At 41.8% G+C, this 14394-nt stretch overlaps 1 protein-coding gene across 1 annotated transcript in view; it reads left to right on the top strand.

The window, feature by feature from the left end:
* Eml6 (EMAP like 6) overlaps positions 1-14394 on the top strand; it is a 223555-nt gene that overhangs the window by 90360 nt on the left and 118801 nt on the right. The window lies entirely within an intron of this gene.

Below are 14394 nucleotides of genomic sequence, written 5' to 3'. Positions count from 1 at the left end.
AGGCCCAACTCCCGGCCCAACAATATTTTCTTTAAAAAATAAATTTTAGCCAGACATGGTTGGTCACGCCTGTAATCCCAGCTACTTGGGCATTAAAGTCCATCAGACTCCTATCTCCAATTAACCACTAGAAAACCAAAAGTGGCACTGTGGCTCAAGGGTATGGCATTAACCTTGAGCTGAAGAGCTCAGGGACAGTGCCCATGCCCAGGGTTCAAGCCCCAGAATAGGGGTTGAGGGGGATAAAATAAAATAAATTTAAAGTAATATATACCACATAATAGGAGGAGCAGGACTAGGTTTAAATTCAGCAGTATTTGAATAACTGCTGATTAGCTTGTAGATGGTTTTTTTTTAAACCATAAACTGGCTTCTTGTTGGGGAGTCATCACTTGAAGCTTGTGATTCCTTGTGAATTGAACAAGTGACACCATAATTTGATGGCTCCTTTTTGTCAACTACTTCACCCAATTCAGCTAAAAATTATACCACACAATTGAGGTAAAAATTTTAAGCATGAGGATCAGGATCAAAGCCATTATTAACTTGCTTTGCTCTACTTTTCTACTTGATACTGAGTGGGCCCTGAGCTGGCTCATCATGAGCAGCGATGCACTATCTTTACATTACTCACACAGGCAACTCTGTTGCCATCTCCTGTGCCCAAATTACAAGGAGAATAGTCATGAATAGTCTCCATCTTGAATCCGTCTAAGCAGATTTCTATACGAACCCCTTTGCAGAACCAAAGCAGTCCTGGATGGTACCTGGTAGACAGATGGGGCCCAAAACAGGCCTACATCCTGTAGGATGTGTCCTGTGACACCAGGGCTTAGTTTATCTGGGAGGAAGTGGCAGGCACACTAGAGGGATGACTAATGGACAGTCCCTGCATGCCAGGGGGAAGAGTGGACTTTGTGCTCTTGCAGGATGGTTTATAACATCTTCTACTTTAGGCCCAAGGAATTCCTGAGAGTAGTGGGGCTAGAAGGGCGCTCCTGGAAAATGGCCCCCACGCTCTGTGATTGTTTAGCCATGGTCTTGATTTTTAGAATTGCTACTCACTGCTAGTACTCATATATATATATATATATATATATATATATATATATATATATATATTTGTGGGTCATGGGGCTTGAAGTCGGCCTAGACACTGTCCCTGAGTTCTTCAGCTCAAGGCTGCCACCCTACCCTTGAGCCAAGCCCCACTTCTCATTTTCTTGAGGATAATTTAAGATGAGTCTCAGGTCCTTTTGTGCCAGGGCAGGCTATGAACCTTGATCCTCAGATCTCAGCCTCCTGAGTAGCTAGGATTACAGGCGTGAGCCACCACGCCCAGCTCATTTATATTTTTAACCTTGTAGCTAATACAGCTTTTAAAACTTTTTGTAATGTTAAGTAATAACATCTGTAAAATCACAGGCTAAATATGCTGCATTTTTTTCCTCACTAAAGGAAATTCTAACTATGGAAATAAGAGATCAGCACCCAGCCATCTAAATTTATTTTATATCTCCCCTCTCCATGCCTGAACGGATGTATTTTGGGAATAGAACTGTCACAGTTCATTAGATCTCACCAAATTTCAGAGATCATGATATCCCTTCCAGCCCTCAGTGGAAAGACAGAATGCACAGCTATAGTCAAAGAACTCAAGATTCCTGGTCAAATTAGTGGTCCCCACCAAATCCAGTTCTGTCATCCTAGATCAATGGGTTCTCAAGCCTGTGTGGGACAAGGCCATGCTGGGAAATCTGCTGTTCCTCACCCTTATCCTGGCCTCAGCCATCCTCATGCTGATGCTGGAAAGGAGGTTGTTGAGTTCAGAAGCTACTTTGCACAACCCAGACCAGAAGTGAGTCTCAGGATAGGCCTCCTGCTGTGATCTCTAGCTTTCTAGGCCACCCTATGACAAAGGTAGGTCTTCAAAAGCACATAAAGGTTGTACTCCATGGTCGCAGTGATACAGGAGACCCAGCACAAGTATAGTAACTAAAATATATATGATTGGAGATTAGAATCCATGAATAAACAGTTTTCTGGCCCAGCATGCATAGGATGTGAGTGAAATAGGGAAGCAGGGAAAACTGGCAGGGAAAGAGCGGGGCAGGTGGAAGGCGGCAGAATGAAATGAAGCTGAAAACAATCTTGACCTGCTCCATCTACTTTTTGCTTAAAAAAGTAGCCTGGCACTGATGGCTGATGCCTGTAATCCTAGCTACTCAGGAGGCTGAGATCTGAGGATCAAGTTCAAAGCCAGCCCAGGCAGGGCTGTTGGTGAGATTTTTGTCTCTAATGAACTACTCAGAAAAAGCTGAAAGTGGTAGAGTGCTAGTCTTGAGCAAAAGAATCTCAGGGACAGAACCTAGGCCCCAGGACTGGCGAAAGAAAGAAAGAGAGAAGAAAGAAAGAAAGAAAGAAAGAAAGAAAGAAAGAAAGAAAGAAAGAAAGAAAGAAAGAAAGGAAAAAAAGAAAGGAAGGAAGGAAGAAAGGAAGGAAGGAAGGAAGGAAAAGAAAAGAAAAGAAAAGAGAAAATGGCATACAAAGCAACTTGCTCTCAGTGGGGTATAAAGATACCTGTATGGATGGTTTTCTTACTTTATGGATGGTCTATTACTTGATAAGAACTTACTGACATATGTGAACTTTCCTCCATATTTTCCACATTTGTATAATGATAACTTGAGTTCATTTCTATGAAGATGTTGTGACTTCATGTTTTACCTTAATGGCTTTCTAAACAAATTTAACAAGAGAATTATACTCATGGTCCCAATCTCATTGTTTGGTACTGATCGTTTTCTGTGCTTCTTAACTTTAAAAGCATTAGCTAAAATTAAGACTTCTGCTACTTACTGGCATTTGGAAATCCAAGTCTTTTAATAGATCACACTTAATGTGCTACCTATAAAGACTTCTGTAGATTTCTTCCTAATCTACAAAAGGAATCCAGCAATTTTCAGATTTTTTTAAATGCAGCATTTGTGTACATTTTCATCTTTTGGTAACTTTTACTTCTCAGGTATCAAGAGAAACAAAACTTTTTTTTGCCAGTCCTGAGGACTGACCTTGGACTTTCTCAAGGCTAGAGCTCTACCACTTGAGCCTCAGTACCACTTCTATATATGTGCTACTGAAAAATCGAACCTGGGTCTTTGTGCATGCTATACAAGCACTCTACCACTAGGCTAAACTCCAGGCAGGCCCCGAAACAAAACATTTTTAATGATCTAAAATACTACTAAGCTTAGCTAGGTATGGTGGGATATTCTTGTAATCCCAGCACTTGAGAGGCTGAGGCAGGAAGATCATGAGTCTGAGGTCAATCCAGACTACACAGTGAGACCTTCTCTCATAAAACAAAAGAACAAGCAAACAAACCCCAAAACTAAGTTTAGAAATATGATAGGCGTTGTTATGGAAAGGTGTTATTATTTAGTTTTCTTACATCTTTATAGGCAAGCCTGAGCTAATTAAAAGTCGTAATTAAGGCTTTTGACTTTCAGTGTAAGGAGAATAATGGGTGACTAAGCTTAGAGGTGGATCAAGCTTACATCCACAAGATTCAGAAAGGCCAGTACTGATTCTTAGGGCTTCCTTTTCCCATTCTGCTCCTTAAAGTTCAGTCAGAGGAAATGTCCTTCACATTTCTCAATCAAGGGGATTGTAGGAGTTCTGTTACTCCAGTGGCTTATACAATATTGACCAGATTTTTGTTAATGGTTCAAACTTTCTCTAGCAAAAACTACCCATAACAGCTTATTCATCCAGAATGTGCAGTTCTGAAAGTCAAGCAATTTAGAACTAAAAAAAAATCTTTTTGAATGGCAACTTTCATTGGAAAGGCTGACCTAAATTGACATGAAGCTATTCATATGTCTGAATATTTATATATTTCACTACAGGTTCTGTAGTGAGTGTTTGCTTCAGATTCCTTTGGACATGTGTCAAGACAGGTCTAACCCTTTCTGAATTCCTAGCTGCACTTGGCACTAAAGGATTTCAGATGTGTGAGATGATGGACTGCCAATGGATGTTTCAGTGATTTTCAGATTCTGGAATTTTTAAGGTAGAGAGATAAGGGATGTCTATGAGAGGACTCCCTCACCTTCTAGATGAGAATGAAGATGAGCTCAGGACCATTAGCATCAAGCTAATTGTAGACTTAGGGTTCTCATTCCTTTTACACCAAACTACATTCTGCATTTAATACATTTTAAAACAAATTCATGATCTGAGAAAAATAACCAAGTTTCAAATGATGTAGACAGGGACAAGAAAAGCTAAAAATAGTTCCTTATAGCAAGACAACCCAAATGAATTATTTCTATGGTGGTAACACAGTTTTAGTTAATGGCTATTAATAATTATGTCTAAAGGAATACAGTAATTAGTCACATAGCTTAAGATATATTATTTATCCATTCAATAAACATTCATTATATGTCTATTAGATATCCAGTTCCTATGCCAAGCAAGTGGATAGAAAGTTCTACCAAGCCTACATTAGTCATGATTACATTTTACTAGGAGCGGGTTATTTATTTGTTACAATTGCAAGCCCATATTTACTGAATTGTTGCTTTGTCCGTTCAACTATAAACTCCAAATCCAGAGAAATCTTGCATTAAGCCAATCACTGCGCAAGAGTTGGAGGCTTGAGGTTGGTCCTCAGGATACAGAAATTCCCCTTCTTCCATTTATCACTATGTCCACGCTTCCTCCCTGGCATGGGCCATGATTCCGTCACATAATTTACAGCAGTTCCTGTGTATTTTGTGTGCCTGCTTTGATCATTTTTCTCTAGATAGCAGCTCAAAAGATTGTTTGGTGTTGGCCTGAGCCAGATCCCACTATTGCCTTTCCAAAAGCCTTGCAGGGCACCTGTATTTCTCGATGAGTCCAAGTCTGTGCTGGCTGTGTAGCCCCTGCCTTTCTTGCTCTTGGCACCAGCTGTTCTACATGTGAGCTGCTCTCTCTGCTTGCAGAGGCTTCCCAACAACCTGCAGGACTTTCTTCCTCTCATTGAGCCTTTACTGCAGTGAAGCCTTCCCTGGTCACCTCAGTTTTTGTTTTGTTTTGTTTTCCCAGTCCTGGGGCTTGAACTCAGGGCCTGGGCACTGTCCTTGGACATGTTTTGCTCAAGACTACCACTCTGTCACTTGAGCCACAGCACCACTTTTGGCTTTTTTTCTTTCTTTCCTTCTTTTTTTTTATTTTTGGCCAGACCTGGGGCTTGAACTCAGGGCCTGGGCACTGTCCTTAGACACTTTTTGCTCAAGTCTAACACTCTGCCTCTTGAGCCACAGCACCACTTCTGGCTTTTTCTGTGTTTGTGGTACCAAGGAATTGAACCCAGGGCTTTGTGCCTGCTAGGCAAGCACTCTGCCACTAGGCTATGCTCCCAGCCCGCTGGTCATCTCATTTGACATTGCAGCTGGCTGGGTACTTCCATACTTCCAGTCCCTTCTTCCAGATGTACCTTGCAGCTTATAGCATGGAATGTAACTTACAACCTCAAGGGTTTGCATTTGTTTATGGCTCCCCTGTTTCTACAAGAGTGGGGATCTCTTTGTTCTGAGAGCCTCCAGAGCACCACTTGCCACAGTGTCTGGAATCACTGTGGGATGAGTAGAGACCTCATGCTACGATTAGTGTACACAGCCAAGCAGAAGGAAGGATGCTGTACTAGGCTCCTTTATGCCCAAGGTCCTGGAGAAGAGGTCAAAGAATAGGTTGAGGAAAGTAAGACACATGGTACCCTCGTGGCAAAGAGTTGATAGAGTGGGACAGGAGGAGGTGGGGGCCCCATATCATCTTCCACTAACAGTATATCACGGTCCCCTTTTGATCACATCCGTAGCAGCATCTGTTATTGTTCACTTTCTTGATAATGGCTATTCTAACTGGGATGAGATAAGTCTCTGTGTGGCTTTGATTTACATTTCCTTTATAGCCAGAGATGTTGAGCATTTCTTCACTTATCTATTGGCCATTTTTACTTTTTCTGTTGAAACTCTCTTTAGCTTAGGGCTGCATCAGACTGTGATCTCCTACCTATGATCTCCCGTGTATTTTGGATCAAAAGCCTGTACCATCAGACCTGACTTCCTGAGTGAGATGAGATCTTGTTAACTTTTTGTCCAGGATAGCTCCAACTGCAATCTTCCTAATCTTTCTCCTTCTGAGTAGCTAGGATTTCAGGTATGAGCCACCATAACCTAACCTTCATATTTCTTACCATTTTCTTCCTTAAAATGTATTTAGAGACATATGGCCTAACAGTTCTCAATCAGAGGAAATCTCTCTCTAGAGCACATTTGGCATTAGCTGGAGATATTTTTGGATGTTACAACTGCACAAGTATGACTTGCAGTTGTGGGTAGAGATTGGGGTTGCTGTAAAGCCTACTGCAATGCACAGGAAGTCCCAATAATGAAGAATTACATGGTCCCCAGTATTAATGATGTCACAATTGAGAAGTCCTGGTATAAAATATTCAAAAGACCTACTCAAACCCGAGAACACACTGTTCACAAAAGATATCTAGAAAACACTTTCTGATGTTTTCTTAGTGCATTGGGAAGTTTCATTCCTCACCTTTCTGCTTCTCTTAGCCTCTGCCACTCTCCTGTATATCCACTGTCTTCCTTCAGGCCAGGCCTTCCTGTCTCACTGCTCTACTGGGAAGGTGTTAACAGGCTGCGGGAACTGGGGATGGAGAGGTGTGCAGCTGGGAGGCCTGGAGGTGTGTTTACTCAGACTCTGGTGTCAGACAAGCAGAGGGCTGGCTGGCTGTTCCTTCTTATGTTAATTCTTCTGTAAATACACTTCCCAGAGCTGACTTTCCATAAAAGACAGCCTGGGTAGAAGGCTGTGGGTTTTGTAGGTTTTATGAGTATCTCAGCGCTCCCAGGGCTAGAGGATCTTGGGTCCTTGATATAGACTTTGAAATAACCAGACATGTCCGGAACAACTTTCACAGTGAATTCAGCTGGAAGCCTCAGGCAAAGAACTTTGGAAACAGGGGTAGTAGCTGAACAGCATATGGATGAAGAATCACCCAGGCCCAGTTCCTGGAAAGGCCCTGTGACTCAGGAAAGCCCTGCTCTGTAGTGGCCCTTGTACTGTGCTCTCTACACTCAGGATCCATTTAACCCGTGTACAGGCAGGGAGTTCCTGCCTTGTTGCATCTGAGACCTGTTTATACAGGTCCCTGTGCTCAGAAGGTCCACAAGCTCAGATGAGTGCTTTGTTACCATTGTCTTCAAGTTATTCAGCTCCTATTTTAAACCAAAATAAACTAGGGATATTAATTTTTGAATAGATTTTCCTTTTCTAGTTTTAACTCAAACTTACATTGATTTGTACTAATTATACATATTAATACAGTTCATATTTCCATACATGCATGTAGCATGCACCAATCAAATCTAATTTCCCTTTTATCTAACCCCTCCTGCCATTTCCAGCCTCTACTAATTAGTAGTCTACATTCAGGTTTTTCTTCTTTCATCTTGTTTTCATTGTTTTTCATCTTCATATTTCTTTTGGGGAATTTGCACCTGTGAGCCCAAGTCATCAGTTGGAGGTTTTGTCATGTGGTCTTCCAGTTGATGTTGTCTTGGGTATTCTAGTTGAGCTGGGCACTTTCTTACCACTGCGTTGGGAATATAGATCTGCAACCAAACATTCACCTACATGATTGGGGCACTTGGCACCATCCCAGCATCACTCAGAGAAAAGAAATTCGTTGCAGTCTTGTCATTCTAACTGTACAGATTAATGCTGTATATGGGCTAAGGATCGGGCTGTCAAAGGTCGCTTGTCTGCTTCCCAACTTTCATTTAGAAGCTTTCCTTCTTTGTGTCCTGAGAGATGCTGCCGACTGCAAAGAGCTTTACAACCTGTAAACAGGCAGATTCCCCCTTACTCCACAGTTTATGCCGAAGCATTCTAGCTTAGGTGTGTCTCATGAACATGTTGGAGAGTTGAGGAGGCAAAAAACTCAAGAGTTCTAGAATGGAGGGAGACAATGTAGGGATGCCATACCCTTAGCTTTTAACTTAAGGCATCCAGGCCCTGAGTTCAAGCTCCAGCATGCACACGCATGCACATGCAGGAACACATGCCCCCCCCCCAAACTGTAAAGATGCACAAAGAAATTATAACATAGGGAAATAATTGAGACTCAAGGGAAGAGACATGTGGAAACATCTTTAAAGTGTTTGAACTGATCAAAGTCTGATCATACCCACAGCAATTTGTTTCAAATTGGGATATGCTCTTAGTAATAAGACTGCAGCAAGACAAAAGACCTACAGATTAAATAATAACATAATTTCTAGGTATGGTGTACCATGCCTCTAACTCTAGCTACTCAATTGTAGTTTGAAACTAGCCTAGGCAAAAAAAGCAAAGAATCAATCAATCAAACACTGAACATGACTCTGGGGTCCCAGCTCTGTAGGAGGATCAAAACCTATGACCCAGTCTGAGAAAAAAATAAAATAAAATAAGATCTTATCTAAAAACTAAAGCTCAGGTGCCTATGTCTCATGCCTGTAATCCTAACTACTCAGGAGGCTGAGATATAAGGATTATGGTTTGTAGCTAGCCCTGTTAGGAAAATCTGCAAGATTCTTATTTCCAGTTAAAAAAAAATGTGTGACCAAAGGAGGATACTCTTAGGAGAGGACCACAAAGGCACAATGCCTACGTCACATGATGAGATAAAATAATATTTATTGAAATGTGTGAGAGCGTGAAAAGCTGAGCTATGAGGCCTCAAAAGACTGGGAGTTTGGAAGGCCTGCTCCCAACATGAACTCAGAACACCAAGTTTCCTGGAAAGGTCAATCAGCCCTGACTTAATAGGAGTTCACTTCTGTCCAGAGTGTGGGCTAATTCTACCCTAAACTGCCTAGGAGCCCCTGGGAGTAGACTAAGGTTTATTCAAATTGAAAGCTGTTTACTGTTTAGCTGTCATTCCCAAGAGTGTCACATGTTGATAGTTATACCTTACTTTCTGCATATACTTCCGTATACAAAACCAAAAACTTTAATGAATGGAACCTTGGGCCCTGGTGCCCCAAATCTCAGCCCTATATTGGTTACTGCTTTGTCCTCTGTTATGGCAGGTTGCAGCAGAAATGAACAAGAGTTTTTTCTTCATTGCAAAAAAAAAGCCCAAAGTGGAGCTATGGCTCAAGCAATAGAGGGCTAGCCTTAAGCAAAAATTCTTAGTGACAGCCAGGCACTGGTGGCTCACACCTGTAATCCTAGCTACTCTGGAGGCTGAGATCTGAGGATTGCTGTTCAAAACCAGCCTGGGCACTAAAGTCTGTGAGACTCCTATCTCCAATTGACCACCAGAAAACCGGAAATGGGGCTGTGGCTCAAGGGGCAGAGCTCAGGGACATCACCCAGGCCCAGAGTTCAATCCTGACAACCAACCAAAATAATAATGATGATAATAATAATAATAATAATAATAATTCTTTGTGGCAGAGCCTAGATCTTAAGCTCCAGGTATACATGCACACAGAGAAACAAGCAAACAAACAAAACCAGAGGAAATGTAGAGATATAACTAAGTGAAAGATCACTTGTCTGGTATAAGGCCATGAATTCAAATCTCAGTACCACCAAAAAATTAATTACTAGTATTATGCTGATTAACTTAATGATTCTAGATTCTGTCTCATTACTATTGTGATTCCTCACAATTCTGTGAAGTGAGAGCACTAATATCTCCTTTACAGATGAAAAAACTGAAGATTTGAAAAGTAGCTTGCTACATCCCATAACTAGGAGGGGATTAGGTATAAGCCTTGCTTGTTAGTCAACAAGTAGAACCCATAATAGTGGCTATAGCAGATAGGGGTGTTGTTTTCTACTCTCTGGTCTGACTATAAATCCAGGACACAGAAGTTTTTAGATTTAGAGGATTTTTAGATTTAAATGAGTGGTTTGCTATATGGTGCCACCTGCTGGCAGTGTGTATACCAAGCTAAGGGCAGGGCTTCACATCTCTCATAGCTATGATGTAGAAAAGGGCCTGGTGTCCAAAAAGTAGCAACCTTATCATACTGTCAAAATATGTGCAATATTCATTTTGGAAAAAAAGAGGACTTCCATGGTTTTAGTAGTCAGGATGGCTTTTCCCATAGCTCTTCATTATTGCAGGATTTCTAACTATATCTCAAATTATAGCCTATGTTCTCTTGACCCAGAGGAAAAGATAAAGGAGCAAACACTCAGTTACTTCCCAATGCAGTGACCGCTCAGCTGGGCTCAGCCAGGACCACGTCTTCTGCCTTTGCATCAGGGAAGCTAACAGCAAGCCCATGTAGACAGGAGAAAAGAAGAACAGGACAACCATAGCTGTGTGGCATCCATAAGACACAGATTGTGTTGAGCCCTGTGTCTCATGCCTGTAATCCTACCTGCTCTGAAGGAGAGATCTAGAGATTGCAGTTTGAAGCCAAACTGGACAGAAAAACCCTCTCACTCTCACCTCCAATTAACCAGCAAGAAACTGGACTTAGAGGCATGATTCAAGTAATAGTGCACCAGCCATGAACACCACCACCAACAACAAAAAAAGAGAAATAGGGAGGGACGGGGGAGGGAGATGGAGAGGGAGAGGGAGGGAGGGCCTGGCTCTGATTTCAAGCCAAAGTACTTTCAAACACACACACACACACACACACACACACACACACACACACACACACACACACACACACACCCTACACACGTACCTCCACAACCAACAATAACGACAACACCAAAACACATGATTGTAAGGACCTGACAGAAAGACGGGCTAGAGCTTCATAACTAGCCTCTTGACCTCCCATTTCTTGGTCATCTTCCTTCTAAGCACCCAGAGCTCTTCTAAGGAATCAGGATCCTGGGGTGTCGTCAAAATTCAGGACAGGGCATAACTTGGATGACTCATCTGCCTGGGCTGAGTTGACAAATTCATGTTTGTTACTGAGCTGCTTTACAGGGAAAGTAGACAAAACATTAAAAAAATTAATAGATTTAAGTACAGATAATGGGTTGTTGATTTCTTTGTGTTTTGTGAATTTTGTTTCCTCAGACAAAGTTAGAAATGTTGGATGTTGTGGAAAGAATATTTGTACTTTGGGCCAAATACAGTGGTGGCTGTTTGGAAGAGTTTTCTGTTCTCAAGCCAGTTAGTCTTAGATGACTAGACTTGCTTTTAAAGACAGGGGAGGATTGGTGGTGGGTTTGTGTTCAGTGAAGCTGTGGCTTCCAGGCCTGCTTGGAAAATGGCAGTGTCTAAAACAAACCATGGAGCTTCAGAAGGAGTGTGGTGTGATCAATTGATAACAGTTAAAATATTATGATACATATGCATCTATTATATTCTGTGTATCTATGTATATGTCATTTTGGTTGGGTTTTGGTATACACCTGCCCACTAATAAAGATCCAGCCTCTTGTTAAAGGGCAAATTCCCTTGGGGCAGAAGTCTGGCTTTTTCTGTTTGAGCTCCAATATCAGGCATATAGTAGGTGCTGAGTAGACTTGGTAAAATACATTTGTGACATTCCCTCCTTTCTCTAAATGTTCTCATTGATAACAGGGACAGAGTGTTTCATTCTTTGGTGCCTTCAAGGACACGGGAAATGTTTGTGATTTTGATTATTTATTTTCTGCATTCAAGAATTCTCAGCATCTTTGACTTGCCAGTCACTGTGCTATGTGCTAAAGGTACAGAAGAAAATAAAGGTGGTAAGACAATTGTCCTCACAGAAGTGCTGTTCTACTGAAAGGATAATAAATAATGAGAATGGTGTGTTCCTTGCTGATGTTAGGATATCATTGACTCTTTACTTTCCATTAGCTGAAGGACAGTGCCATGCCCTTCTGGTAGTAACATTCTGGGAAAATGCAAAGCCTGCTGAGAAAACAGTGAATTCAACCCCTCTGTCAGCCTCTTACAAGAGCTAAGGAGACATTGATTCACAATGGGAGCTAAATGCACGACAAGAAAGACTGTAGCAAAAGGCTTGTTGCTATGGCTTTGGGAGAGTGGTTCCTTGGCCACCGACCTGCATTCTTTATTTCACTGGGGCGTCCTACCCCTCCTGCGCCTTCCATCCTATCTTCAGCCTAGCCTGAGCTTCTCAGAGGAGGATTGAGTGATGGACTCTGAAGCAGCAATGCTGAGGTTCCCTGCTTGCATCCTCCCCAATAGCAGGAAGCATGAACCTTGGACGTGCTTGTGGCTTCCTCCACTTCAGGACATGGGACAGATTCAGAGCAATGTGTAGCCTTATGCCTTAAAATAAATTAAAAAGAAATCATTCAATGCACTATCTCATTTGATCCCTTGACAATCACAGATGAGGATCTCAGCTAGAGTGCCCTTAACTTCTGATATCTGGGATCCCATCTGGCTTAGCATTTGCCCTAGATTAAAAAATAATAATAATATTTCTTTTTATTTTATTTTTTGCCAGTCTTGGGCTTGGGCTCAGGGCCTGAGCGCTGTCCTTGGACGTTCTCAAGGCTAGAGCTCTACCACCTGAGCCTCAGCACCACTTCCAGCTTTTTTCTATGTATGTGGTACCGAGGAATCGAACCTGGGTCTTTGTGCATGCTAGGCAAGCACTCTACCACTAGGCCAAACTCCCGGCCCCAATAATAATATTTCTTAGAGCAGTTTTAGGTCCACAGGAAAATAGAGTGGGAGGCATTCCCCCTCCCCCACCATACACAGCCTCACTCCCATCAGAGTGGACGAGCAGAGAACCAGTCTCCATGACATGACATTGCCACCCAGACTCCTTAGTTCACATGAGGGGTCACAGACAACTGCTCAATGCCATGTATCTGTCAGTATAGTGTCCTACAGAAGATTCTCATTTCCCTTCATCCTAAAATTTTACCTTGCAATAGTATTATTAGAATTTAATACTAAATTGTTTAAAAACTAGGACCATGGCTTGAACTCAAGGCCTTGTATGCTCACTGGGCTTGCTTGCTCATGGATGGTATGCTACCATTTGAGCCATTCCCCTAGCCTTGCTTTTTGGACATGGAGTATCAGGGACGGTTCTACTTGGGCAGGCTTTTTAACTGTGATCCTGTGTAGCTAGGATCATAGCCGTGAGCCTCTAGAATCTGGCTTACTTTTGAAATTCTGGATAGGACTATTTCATAGATCTTTCCATATAGTGAAACTACTGTCGAGGACAGTAAATAAATAGCCCCCAAATTAGATAAACTTAATTGTTTTTAGAGTTTCCTTCTACTTTCAATATGGGATCAAATTTGGGTGCTAAATTATGTGATCTCCTTATAGTCTACACTTTGCAGGGAGAAAAACTCATGGCTATAGAGCAAGGGACTGTCCTTTAGGCATCAGATGAATGGAGACTATCTGGGACTTCTGTACTGCCCTGGTGTGTGGTTGCTCCCACTTGCTGGCTGGGGCGTGGGCATCGGCTGCCTCACCCTGTTTCTCACAGACTCCAGTAACTCAAGGAAGTACTTCTGTTTCCTGCCATGAAACCCAAAGATGAGAAGGAGACTGCAGCAGCCACAGATACAGTGAAAAGCTCAATGCTTGGGACTTCTGTCTAGAAAAGTATGACAAGTCTTATAACTCAAGCAGTGTTGCACTTCTGCAAAAAATAAACATGGTGAGGGAATTCTTATATCACCATCCATTCAACTACAATTCTGTTCAGCCACCAGGACAGAGAAGAGGGATTGCAAAGTTCTTTTTACTCCTTATTAATAAATAAACCACTTACCTCTTTAAAAAAAAAGAAAAGAAAAGATGGCATCTGGGGCTTCTGGGATTTTGTTTATCCAAAGAGACAAAGTGGGCTAATGAGGCAGCTTAGATTGCATAACATATTGTAGACTTGCTTTATTAGGGGCAAGGAAAATGGAATTGCTTGTATATTTCTAACTCATCTGTGAGAAAATTCCCTGTGTAAGTCAGTAAATAATGAACCCAGTAACAATGGAGAAAAGAATACAAGCAAGCAAACAAGTCTCCCCTTAGAGAGTGTGACACCTCCACAGGGGGAAGCTACCCTGAAAAGGAATATTCTACTGTTCAGAAAGATTCTGTTAATTCACCAACAAATGTTCGGTGGTGTTTTCAGACTGAAATTAGTTTCATTTGCGTATCTCTGGGACATAATCCATCTGTCTATCCAGCAAAATGAGCTTAGATTCTTACCAGATCGGAACTTAATTTGCCTAATATGATAATTACCCATCTTGAAGCATCATTTACATGAAACTAAAGTACAATGTTATCCTAAACATTGAAGTGATTACTTTTTCCATAGCCAATGGAAATTGCTTCTTGGAGGCTAGACCTTCATAAAGACG

This window comes from Megascapheus bottae, chromosome 7 (assembly GCF_031878675.1).
Source record: "Megascapheus bottae isolate mThoBot1 chromosome 7, mThoBot2.hap1, whole genome shotgun sequence".
In the NCBI taxonomy this organism is placed as follows: domain Eukaryota; kingdom Metazoa; phylum Chordata; class Mammalia; order Rodentia; family Geomyidae; genus Megascapheus; species Megascapheus bottae.
The sequence above is the reverse complement of the archived record's forward strand: the minus strand, read 5'-3'. Positions and strand labels throughout refer to the sequence as shown.